Source organism: Oncorhynchus keta, unplaced genomic scaffold, assembly GCF_023373465.1.
Source record: "Oncorhynchus keta strain PuntledgeMale-10-30-2019 unplaced genomic scaffold, Oket_V2 Un_contig_8101_pilon_pilon, whole genome shotgun sequence".
Taxonomy (NCBI): domain Eukaryota; kingdom Metazoa; phylum Chordata; class Actinopteri; order Salmoniformes; family Salmonidae; genus Oncorhynchus; species Oncorhynchus keta.
The window spans coordinates 267337-280973 of NW_026289860.1; the positions used below are offsets into that span (position 1 = coordinate 267337).

General features: G+C 47.6%; 1 pseudogene; it reads right to left on the minus strand.

Annotated features, from left to right (window-relative positions):
- Positions 1-13637, minus strand: part of LOC118379495 (neuron navigator 3-like) — a 276779-nt pseudogene that overhangs the window by 163349 nt on the left and 99793 nt on the right.

The window sequence follows — 13637 nt, forward strand, 5'->3', positions numbered from 1 at the left end:
TGTGGTTAGGGTTAGGCATTAGGGTTAGCAGTGTGGTTAGGGTTAGGCATTAGGGTTAGCAGTGTGGTTAAGGTTAGGCATTAGGGTTAGCAGTGTGGTTAATGTTAGGCATTAGGGTTAGCAGTGTGGTTAGGGTTAGGCATTAGGGTTAGCAGTGTGGTTAGGGTTAGGCATTAGGGTTAGCAGTGTGGTTAAGGTTAGGCATTAGGTTTAGCAGTGTGGTTAAGGTTAGGAATTAGGGTTAGCAGTGTGGTTAGGGTTAAGGTTATCAGTGTGCTTAAGGCTAGGGTTAAGGTTAGGTTCAATGACATTGTGGCTGTTCCAACTAGTGTCCCCTCTGCAGAGCAGTACAAGATTCATGAAGAAAAATGCTAACCTGCATGTCATACTGCATGAGCAGAGAGGTGAATGCTAACCTGCATGTCATACGAGCAGAGAGGTGAATGCTAACCTGCATGTCATACGAGCAGAGAGGTGAATGCTAACCTGCATGTCATACGAGCAGAGAGGTGAATGCTAACCTGCATGTCATACGAGCAGAGAGGTGAATGCTAACCTGCATGTCATACGAGCAGAGAGGTGAATGCTAACCTGCATGTCATACGAGCAGAGAGGTGAATGCTAACCTGCATGTCATACGAGCAGAGAGGTGAATGCTAACCTGCATGTCATACGAGCAGAGAGGTGAATGCTAACCTGCATGCTAACCTGCATGTCATACGAGCAGAGAGGTGAATGCTAACCTGCATGTCATACGAGCAGAGAGGTGAATGCTAACCTGCATGTCATACGAGCAGAGAGGTGAATGCTAACCTGCATGTCATACGAGCAGAGAGGTGAATGCTAACCTGCATGTCATACGAGCAGAGAGGTGAATGCTAACCTGCATGTCATACGAGCAGAGAGGTGAATGCTAACCTGCATGTCATACGAGCAGAGAGGTGAATGCTAACCTGCATGTCATACGAGCAGAGAGGTGAATGCTAACCTGCATGTCATACGAGCAGAGAGGTGAATGCTTACTCAGAGTATATTTCACTTGAAACACTTTACAGCTCAAGCTAATTGGCTAATGTAACATGTCCTCATATTCCCCTACAGTTGAATACCTAAAAATCCTTCTTGTGTCGGTTCTGAAATATTAATGACAGACTGATTAATCATCCTGGTTTGCATCAGATTTTAGACACACACCGTATCTGGTTCTCCATTAAAAGCACCACCACACCGACCACTTCTCTACTGGGAAAACAATGGCTTCCTGTAGCAGTGATGTGCTGTGGAGCATCGCATCTCGTGGGGTGTTGATTTACTAATCTCCCCAGGGGAATGAGACGTTACTGGGCCTGGCAGACCTTGAGGAAACCGTGGCAGATCCTGGGTGTTGTTGGAAGCCAGCCCCATACATTTAACTAGCCCTCTGGTTCCTGGCTCCTTATGGCCTCCTGGCCTACTTCTGCTGTGTGACATCACCAAGGCCCGGCTTGGGGTATCGGACCCGCACCTGTCGCTTGTTGCTGCCTCTGACTGGGAGAGGTCCCAGAAAGCTGAGGCCCGAGAGGGAGGAATGAGGGGCAGCTGTGCCTCTCTGCGCACCCCTCCCACCCATAACCAGGCTAATACCCCTAGACTCAGTTATTCAGTTATAGCCTCTCAAACTCTGCCCCTCCTTGCCTCTCTCCCTCTCTAGCGTTCCGCAGTCCTGACAGTGACCAGAGGATCAACACCGGGTACCTCAGAATACATCCATACACCAGCAGCAGGCCAGACCAGGGCCTGGTTGGGATGGTTGGGAGGTGTAACCTGAGCTCGCCATGGGAATGCCACCCATCTGTGGCACTTTAAACCTCTCTTCAGATGCTTCTCTCAGGCTGGGCTGTCTATTTACATCACATGGGCCTGGATCCCTTCCTGTTTTTACTGCTTAGTGGGCAGCGGCAGAGTCCACTTTCTGTCTACTTCTGCAATGTGTTGAAATGTTCCTCTGTTAGCTCCTATCTGTTTATTAAATGGTCAAATGTCTGTCTAAACTACTGGCACACAGCTCGGACACCCATACATACCCCGCAAGACAGGCCACAAGTCCAAGTCCAGAACAGACTATGGGAGGCACACAGTACTACATAGAGCCATGACTACATGGAACTCTATTCCACATCAAGTAACTGACGCAGGTAGTAAAATTTGATTTAAAAAACAGATTAAAAAACACCTTATGGAACCGGGACTGTGAAGCAACACAAACATAGGCATCGACACACACACACACACACACACACACACACACACACACACACACACACACACACACACACACACACACACACACACACACACACACACACACACACACACACACAGATTTAGTACACATAGATTTAGTACTGTAGATATGTGGTAGTGGTGGAGCAGGGGCCTGAGGGCCCACAGTGTGTTGTGAAATCTCTGACTGTATGGTAATGTTTTAAAAAATTATATAAACTGTCTTAATTTTGATGGACCCCAGGAAGATTAGCTGCTGCCTTGGATCCATAATAAATACAAATGGTGTGAAAATACATAGCAGGGACCTGTTTGGACGAGACAAACTCAATTTGAACCGTACACCAAAGTCAAAATATCTCAAGATCAAATGTGTTCAGAAGCAAAATAACACACCAGCATAGTGGCTGCAAATGTGACTAGTAAACCATTAGTAAGGAAAATGCAAAACTGACCCAAAATGTCAAAATGTAGCATCTAGCGCCAACTTCACCCGAAGCCATTGAGGACAACTGAGCCTACCTGGACTGCATCTCTGGTTGCGTTTTGAGGGGGCTGGCCGGCGCCGCCCCAGTGGTCTGGTGTGTAAGCTCTACCAGGGACTGGTAGTACTGCTGCTGCTGTTGCTGCTGCTGCTTGTAGCGAGACAGGATGAAGAACAGTCCCAGGATGGTCTTTAGATTCCCATTCCGGATCTCTGACGGGTAGACAGGGGAACAGAGCACATCATTATCAGGAACGTGGGTTCAAATCTAGCTGCTGCCAACAATACTGAAATGTATGCACGCAGTACTATAATTGGTTTGGATAAAAGCGTCAGCTAGCTAAATGACATATATTTACCGCCCTGTGTGATTCCTGGCTTGGCTAAGAGAAGACACAAACACACATCTGACACAAGGGAAGTGAGTATCTAGTGTTGTTTTCGTCTCAGAATGAGGAAGTGAGAATGAAATAGTGAGTCAAGTACAGTGTGCTATTACTAACGGAACAAGTGTCTAATTTAACTGTAACCGTGGCAACCTATTTTTGAATTTCATTTTGTTGATATTGACTATTTCACAATTATTGCACTAGGGATTCACCTAAGACCACTGGCTGAGTGACTTAGTCCTCGTGAGAAATGGGTTCAGACTAGGTTGCACACATTCACTCTAAACTTACTCTAAAATGCTTTTAAAGTTAACTTCTCCCTGAAAAACAAAGGGAGCCTATCAACTGTGATATGATTAATCTGAAATCCAGGAATGAAAATGTATCTCTCCACTCAGCCCCCGTCATCGGAGCGCTAACGCATCCACTTGTGAAATGGCTTTTCATATCAGAATAGCTGACACAGAGGCTGTTTGAAAGATTTCAACAGCTGACACAGCAGTTTACGTAACGGGGCTCAACTTTCTTGGCCTGTTGTTTGGCGATTACAAAAAGTTGGAAAGATTAATCTTTACGTTTTCGATTTCAAACTCCAGGAAGCAGTCATTTATACTGTTACATTGCAGCAGTCCAAACGGGCAGTATTCACTTGAAGAACGAAAACGGCCCACATTCATTCGGCAAAGCAATTTGTCACTGGCCACAGAATAATTAGAGATTTACTGTGTGGAAAACAATAGCACAACAGAAATACAGGGCCTTTTGAGGTTACTATTTGAAACATGAAGGACCAGTTACCCGGAACCAGATTAAGCCTGTTTGTGGACTAAACAACATGCTGAATGGAGAATCTCCATTGAAAGTGTTTACTAGTCCAGGACTAGGCTTAATCTGGTTCAAGGAAAACCATCCTAAAGAGTAAGAGATAGAAGCAGTTGACCATGTGAACATCTATTCAGACATTCAGACAACTACAGACATTTGATATCAATGTGACCAGTTGTCTCCTCGTGCTTTATATGGATGTGGACAAATTCATTAAACACAGATATCGCAGCAGGGTTGTCATTTAGAGAAAAACAAAACAGCTGCGATTTTGAGGAAAATGGAACCGAACTTAATCCAGATATCGGGTAACGGAGGGAGGTCCACCATGATAGGGTTTCCTCTAACGCCAGCCTGCTCTTAACCAGCCTGCTTTACCAGCCTGCTTTACCAGCCTGCTCCCACTCTTTCTATTCAGCCTGCTTCCAGAGACCCTCTCCCTCAGAATTATCCAATTATGGTTAGTTATGCTAAGCTCCATTGGCCCCACCATACAGGAGCACATGTCTTATGCCCAGTTTCAAAGCAACGTGGGCTAAGTGCTGTCAGCACTTCGGGGCCAGTCCTCCTTGGGCCACAGTCAGAGTATATGGGCCCCGCTTCGAGGGACTTTTAAGTGGTTGACGCGGTTTCATTTAACCTTTTGTCTTTTTTGGGGGCGGATTTTACGAGCCACAAAGGACTTCGGAGGAGGTAGATGGAGGGTTCTGCTAGGCCTGAATGGTACAGGAAAAATGGGCCTGCTGAACCGCTCCCACCCAATTAATCTTTCCTGGATTTAATCCCCAGACGCGGGACGATTTAGCCTTGGCCTCTTTCAATAACATTTGACCCTAACGACCAAGGCTGCGAACTTTGACTGTAGAGAAAGAGGAAGTTATCCATTTCCCTTTCAAAAGTGATATGATCTGAGGTTTTTAAACCTCGTATTATACATTCTCTTCCCCTTTCAGCTACTCTGTTCCCCAACCAGCTGACGATCTGAATCTGAGTTACATCCAGAACTGGTCCTGACCTGTGCATCTTCCTGCTAGTTATCTGATGAAGGCAGAATATATGGACTGCTGGTTTTACAGAGTGGTGGACACAGTAGGCGTGATCACCATGTTGGGGATCAGGAGGGTGAGTATGCGTGTCCTCACTGACCCGGCAAGGAGAGGCATTTAAGTGCTAACCAGGCTAGGAAAAACAGACCTATTCGAACAGGCATCTGTGACCACAGAGATCAAGGAGTAGGTTTGGGCTCATGTCACAGTCGTCACAGTGAGAGCAGGGCCCTGCCGTCCAGATGGTTCTCCCTCACCGTACAGACCCTGCCACCACTTAATGACCTGCCACGGATGACCCCTCTCTGTACATGGCTATGAACTGCAGGAAGGACACTTTTAGAGGTTCACACCTGCTTTTAAAATATTTGGTTTAGACTAGAGCGAGTGACCCTTGAATAGATCTCAGCAGGCACGGATGAACCTGTGGGTTAACTGGTGGAACTGAAAGCGGGTGTTGAAGACCCTGGCAGAACAAAAGAGTGCTGGACATTGAAGGGTTGTTGTACCATTTGTTGGCTGTTTTCATTGAACAGAAAATGAGGAAGTCCAGTTTTATTATGCTATGTATTAAGTCTTTGTTTGCTTGCTATGAAGTTATATCAGGGGTGTTTCCGGGACGTTGACGCATGCGACAAACAAGATCATTAAATCTGGCACATCTGAGGCTGAGGTCGCCCACAAGACGCCTTTCTGGAGGTTTTTTCCGAGAAGATTATTAGATTGTTTTCTGGAAAAATCCTATACCCTCCAAGTACATCAAACGTCCCGTTTCTTTTCAAATTCCACGCCTCGTAAAAACTAAGCACAAGCGTATGGAGGCCTCAAAAGTCTGCAGATCCCACAGCTAATTCAATGAAGCATAGTCCTCACTAGCTTAGGGGTATATGGAATGACTGGCCCACTCCTCATACACATGGCCCAGGGGACAGAGACCCACGCCTGGCCCACTCCTCATACACATGGCCCAGGGGGACAGAGACCCACGCCTGGCCCACTCCTCATACACATGGCCCAGGGGGACAGAGACCCACGCCTGGCCCACTCCTCATACACATGGCCCAGGGGGACAGAGACCCACGCCTTACCCACTCCTCATACACATGGCCCAGGGGGACAGAGACCCACGCCTGGCCCACTCCTCATACACATGGCCCAGGGGGACAGAGACCCATGCCTGGCCCACTCCTCATACACATGGCTCAGGGGGACAGAGACCCAAGCCTGACCCACTCCTCATACACATGGCCCAGGGGGACAGAGACCCACGCCTGGCCCACTCCTCATACACATGGCCCAGGAGGACAGTGACCCACGCCTGGCCCACTCTTCATACACATGGCCCAGGGGGACAGAGACCCACGCCTGGCCCACTCCTCATAGACATGGCCCAGGGGGACAGAGACCCACGCCTGGCCCACTCCTCATACACATGGCCTAGGGGGACAGAGACCCACGCCTGGCCCACTCCTCATACACATGGCCCAGGGGGACAGAGACCCACGCCTGGCCCACTCCTCATACACATGGCCCAGGGGGACAGAGACCCAAGCCTGACTCACTCCTCATACACATGGCCCAGGAGGACAGTGACCCACGCCTGGCCCACTCTTCATACACATGGCCCAGGGGGACAGAGACCCACGCCTGGCCCACTCCTCATACACATGGCCCAGGGGGACAGAGACCCACGCCTGGCCCACTCCTCATACACATGGCCTAGGGGGACAGAGACCCACGCCTGGCCCACTCCTCATACACATGGCCCAGGGGGACAGAGACCCACGCCTGGCCCACTCCTCATACACATGGCCCAGGGGGACAGAGACCCAAGCCTGACTCACTTCTCATACACATGGCCCAGGAGGACAGTGACCCACGCCTGGCCCACTCTTCATACACATGGCCCAGGGGGACAGAGACCCACGCCTGGCCCACTCCTCATACACATGGCCCAGGGGGACAGAGACCCACGCCTGGCCCACTCCTCATACACATGGCCCAGGGGGACAGAGACCCACGCCTGGCCCACTCCTCATACACATGGCCCAGGGGGACAGAGACCCACGCCTGGCCCACTCCTCATACACATGGCCCAGGGGGACAGAGACCCACGCCTGGCCCACTCCTCATACACATGGTCCAGGGGGACAGAGACCCACGCCTGGCCCACTCCTCATACACATGGCCCAGGGGGACAGAGACCCACGGCTATAAAAAAGTAACCCAATAGCCTGTATATTTAGGTACCCTCTTCTATTCCAGACTGGCAAAGTCACTTTGCTGTTTTTAGGTGGACATAATTTAGAGTATCTGGTCAGAGTATTGGGATGGCTATTTGGGCTGTTCCGACAGGTCAAGGGCATCGTCACTTCCCCAAACTTTAGAGGGGAGTTAAACTGACGGGGGTCCAGGAAACAAACACTGGTCTTAAATAACAGTTGGCCAGTTACTGTGGGGCAACTTCAGACATGTTAACACCCATACGAGTAGGGCTGTATATCTGATTCATAGCAGCTTGTAGGAGGAGAGTAACCTCAAATGGGCCATTCAAAAACTATGTGTAGTTAGGTTGACCGATCCTGCTATAACTCTCAACGACACATTTAACTTCCTTCCATCCTGTGATACATTTTTCAGCTCGAGACCCAAATAAGAAATTCACCGTCCTTCCGTGACCCAATAACCCAAATCGAGAAGAAATATAAGTATTTTCAGAGTCCAGTTGTGGTACCGACCCATAGCTTAAGAAACCGTACAACCACAGTCCTAGTTCCTAGCCTTGTCTCAAGCCTCATGGGTTAACAATCATCATTATACATTCATCTCCATTAAAATAATAAGAATTCAGTCTTACCTTCTGAGGAGAGCCCTTGTACATTCACTCCTCTTGCATCCAGGAAACTGAGGCAGGCGTCCAAATTTTCGGTCTGAGGACAGAAAGAATATGAGGAGATGAACAACAGTCAGTGGAGGAAAGCATGGTGGTTGTGGAGGACTGTCATGGACTGGCTACTTCACATTCAATGTGCAGAATGTCTCAGGGGATGGAGTTAGGGGCTGATCAACCCATTGGCCATAAAGCACCCATTGTCTGATTATGGCAGAGCCCGTTTGACCCGAACGTGACACAAGGAGTCAGCCGGGCCGTCTGACATAGTGACCACAGTGTGTCCCACCTACACAGCCCACAGCCCCAACCCTGGTCAATATGCAGTATGTATACAGTACAGGAGATGTGGCCCACTTGAGGCCAATTACGACACAATACACAGCTGACAGGCAGCAGTAGAGTCAACAGCGATACTCAACCTCCCTCAGAGTGACAAAGTTCTACTGAGTTCGAGGCACTGACCCTTTTATATATGAACCACTGTGCATTCCTTGAGAGTGGCTAACGCCTGCCACCGTTTGCATGGCGGGTAGTCTCAGCCCTCGGCACAGAGGGCTTTCATGAGAAGGTCACCACAGGGCAGAGAGCTCCACTGGGCCGTATTGTACTGGGGCTGTTGTGAGGGCGGGCTGCGCTGGCTGGCTGGGCTGGGCAGACAGGCGGCGTCCAGCAGCAGTGGAGTTTAATGGAATCCTTCTCCGTGCTGCTTCAGTCTAAACCCTAACCAGCCCTGAGGGGAAACGCCCCCCAAAGGAACAGGGACACCATCTCAGTAGTCTGGTCTGGAGTCTGACCTAGACTGTTGACTAAATGACTGTAATATAAATGCACGTCAGTGATGACATCAGACCTTAATAAGCCAATAGTGGAGGACCGCCGGGCGTCTCTGACGACGCTCTCGCCTGCAAGCCCTCTCAGATCCACACACATCTTGGTTGTGACTACATTTCAGTTGTAACAAGAGCACATTCTGTAGCGTATCAACATTACACGGATGGTGTCCAGCCCCAACCTGGCCCCAACCTGGCCCCAACCTGGCCCTGACCCATCTCAGGGTGGAAGGAGGTGTATTTACAGCCAGTCGTACAGACGGGTGGGTCTCCACTGACTTCAATGTAATGTACCACTCCAGCCTCCAGCCCTGCACCAGCCAGTGGTAGCCTGCAACAGGGAGGGCCAGGAGGATGGATGGCTGTTTACTCTGCCTGTATCAACAGGGTCGGGACCAGAACATGGGGATCACAGCCTGTTCATCTGCCTCCACAACACAAACAGGACTGGAAGGGAAAAAAGAGGCACAGATGTCGGGCTGTTCACATGTGGTATGTTCCACATATGCTGAGCCAGACACCCCCAACAACCTAACAGTTTGATTATACCCTTCTCTCGTAAAAATGTGTTTCAGACATTCATCTCAGCGGAGTGACGTGCTGAGCACCGTACATTATGGTCATCATTCCCCAATTAAGTCTAGTCTAGTTAGCGAAGTATCAAATCCACATTGGTGCTGTTCCATTGAGGGCGGTTGTGGGGGGAAAAACGGAGGCTACCAGACAAATTCAGATGAAGCACAAAGCATCTGTGGAAATTACTGTCATATAAACACAGATGAAATGTAACTAACGGGACACGCAGGGTATCACCTCAGCCTCCTTGGACTAATGTTTCAATAACTAACGGGACACGCAGGGTATCACCTCAGCCTCCTTGGACTAATGTTTCAATAACTAACGGGACACGCATGGTATCACCTCAGCCTCCTTGGACTAATGTTTCAATAACTAACGGGACACGCAGGGTATCACCTCAGCCTCCTTGGACTAATGTTTCAATAACTAATGGGACACGCAGGGTATCACCTCAGCCTCCTTGGACTAATGTTTCAATAACTAACGGGACACGCAGGGTATCATCTCAGCCTCCTTGGACTAATGTTTCAATAACTAACGGGACACGCAGGGTATCACCTCAGCCACCTTGGACTAATGTTTCAATAACTAACGGGACACGCAGGGTATCACCTCAGCCTCCTTGGACTAATGTTTCAATAACTAACGGGACACGCAGGGTATCACCTCAGCCTCCTTGGACTAATGTTTCAATCATTCTGTTTGAAACGGCTGCTTTAAAAATATTTACAACGTCAAGTCAAATATCCACGGATGCCTTCACGCAGCTCCATGGCATCTGTTGGCCAGGCAGGGAGAGGGGAGGACAGAACTAACGGGACACGCATGGTATCACCTCAGCCTCCTTGGACTAATGTTTCAATAACTACACGGGACACGCAGGGTATCACCTCAGCCTCCTTGGACTAATGTTTCAATAACTGGGACACGCGGGGTACACCTCAGACAGGACTAATGTTTCAATAACTAGGAAAACAGACAGCCTCCTTAGATCTGTTTCAATAACCGGGAGAGTGGTAGACCTCAGCCTCCTGTCTGTAATGTTTCAAAAAACGGGACAAAAGGGTATCACCTCAGCCTCTGGACTAATGTTTCTAACTAACGGGACATTCTGATGTTCAGCCTCCTTGGAGCTAATGTTTCAATAACTAAGGGACTGATTATCTTCAGCCTCTTTAGATGTAAATAACGGAAACAAAGCTGATCACGGTCATTTAAATGTTTCAATGATAAGTGCAGCCTTAATGTTCCACTAATGTTTCAATGGCTAAACAAACTGCCATTTTGGTGGGTGGTTTGGCTTTGTCATATATTTTAACGGCTTCGAGGAACTCGGATCACTCTTGCTCCTTGGACTAATGTTTCAAAATGGACATTTTACAGATCACCATAAGTCATTAAAAGCCATTTGGAAATGGAACATTTTGATGAGGGACATTTTAGCCTTTAGCTAATGTTTCTGGAACTGACAAGAACACAAACATGCACCATTGGAAAATGACATTCTGATTTTAAAAGCACAATTGACATAATACTGAAGTCATCGGATGTTCAAGTTTATGCATCTGTTGGCCAGTTATAATGAGGACAGAGACAAACCATGTTTAATTCGACACAAAGACAGAGAGTCAAAAGGAAAACAGACAGTAGATCTGCTGAAGTGAAGACCTGTATCCTGTCTGTTCGTTTAAAAAAAAAAGACAAAAATGTAACTGATCAAATCTGAGGCAATGTTCTGCAACTGACATTCTGATGTTCTCACCAGAGAACTATTAGATCAGAGCTGATTATCTTCTGTGGGTCTTTAGATGTAAATGACGGAAACAAAGCTGAACGGTCATTTAAAGTGTTTTGATAAGTGCAGCCTTAATGTTCCACTGCTTTCTGGCTAAACAAACTGCCATTTTGGTGGGTGGTTTGGCTTTCAGATACATTTTAACAGAATACTCGAGGTGATCATTTCGGCTCGATGTAAAATGGACATTTTACAGATCCACATAAGTCATTAAAAGCCAGAAATGGAACATTTTGATGAGGGACATTTTATTTAGCACTTTCTGGAACTGACAAGAACACAAACATGCACCATTGGAAAATGACTGCTGATTTTACAACACATTGACATAATACTGAAGTCATCTTGTTCAAGCTCAGAACAACACAGAATCAAACCATGTTTAATTCTTCACACTGCACAGCTCAAAAGAAGAACTGACTGAATAAATGTTTGCAGTTTAATTTGCTCACATCGCTCCCAAGTCCCACAAAATGTGTTTTGAGGCTTCACCACGGTTTCAGAACAACACAGAATATCCCTCAGACACAACTGCTCAGAACAAACACAGAATACTGATCTTCACCACAAAAGCAATCTGTTTCAAAACAACACAGAATACCTTGCGTTGATTCTTCACCACGGCTCAGAACAACACAGAATACTGGTGCTTCACCACGGCTCAGAACAACACAGAATACTGGTGCTTCACCACGGCTCAGAACAACACAGAATACCTTGCGTTGGTTCTTCACCACGGCTCAGAACAACACAGAATACTGGTGCTTCACCACGGCTCAGAACAACACAGAATACCTTGCGTTGGTTCTTCACCACGGCTCAGAACAACACAGAATACTGGTGCTTCACCACAGCTCAGAACAACACAGAATACTGGTGCTTCACCACGGCTCAGAACAACACAGAATACCTTGCGTTGGTGCTTCACCACGGCTCAGAACAACACAGAATACTGGTGCTTCACCACGGCTCAGAACAACACAGAATTCTTCATTTCATTTTACCCTCAGAGACGGCTCAGAACCACAGCTATCACTGCCATTAACTCAATGCTCAGAACACAGATTCTTCAAATTCATTCATTTTACCCTCAGTTGGAAGCCATGCCGCCTATACTGCCATTAACTCAGTGCTATGCTAAGAGTGCTTCAAAAGCTGGCAGGGACCCATGTAAGCTTTTTTACTTTCCAAACCTGTTCCATTGAGTTTGAACACTGTCAGAACAGAAGGGTGAACACAGCACACCCGGCTGTGGTGGTGATGGGCCATAAATTCCTGTGGGCCCTTGTCTAATGAGTGTAATGAGCAAGCCGATGATTTAGGCTAGAACATCACATAACTGAGATGCTTTACAGCATGATGGTGCTTTAATCACTGTAGTCGGGCCTGGGCTTTGAACTCCACATGTTAACAGGCCGACGAGGCCTCCTCTCACTCTGAAACTTAAAACAGCTGAGGGAAACAGAGAGGTTTTAGGGGGAGAAGAAACTTGACCAAGACCCTTTATTTGTTTGGTCTTGATGTATTTGGCTCTTTTAATTTTAAGGGGAGGGGTTTCTGGTTTAAAGAGGCAATCTGGCATCGAAACAACAGCATGGCATTCCCCCTGCCTCTGTTTTGGTAAAAAGCTGAGGGATGGGCCTGGAGAAATGTAACCACTCTCAAATTCACAGACAGAGTTATGGATGCAAGGACTGATCAAAGAAATCTCAATTATATTTTTATGCATGTTTTGAGACTTACAGTGTTTGTTTACATTTACAATGTTTACAAACACTGGAATAAAACAAGCTTATATGTTGGGTTCTGATGGGGTCCGAAAGTTGAAAGACGGTCATGAGGCATTTAGTTATTAATAGTTCTTCAAGAATCAATAGTTATACCTATTGATTCTTGAAGAATATATCTCATTCATGTAGAAGTCCAAAAATGGATGAAGCAAACTACAGATGGCCCCTTTAAGGCTTTTTGTGAAGTATGTTACAGCAAAGGTGAGGCAGTTGGTGCTTTCACTCTCTGCTGCCTGCCGCTTCTGAAACCAACCTGAAAGGAAGTGGCTCATGCCCTCCCCCAACGACGCACCATCATTCTCCATTAACATTCCCCCTCTTTTTCTTTCTCTCTCTTATCCCTCCATCACCTCAGCAGTCGGCTCTAGAGGGGGCTGACATGCTGCCTTTTCCATCGATCCCCAACCCCCTTCAGAGCCGGCCCATCACCCTCCATGCATCCAAAGTGGGAGACAGCTGATAAGCCATGAATAAAAATGGAGTCTCTCAAGCGGTCTACTGCCATTGATAGGCACGGCTGGCACAAACGACTGGCACAAACGACTGGCACAAACGACTGGCACAAACGACTGACACAAACGACTGACACAAACGACTGGCACAAACGGCTGACACAAACGACTGGCACAAACGACTGACACAAACGACTGGCACAAACGACTGGCACAAACGACTGACACAAACGACTGACACAAACGACTGGCACAAACTGACACAATGACTGGCACAAATGACTGACACAAA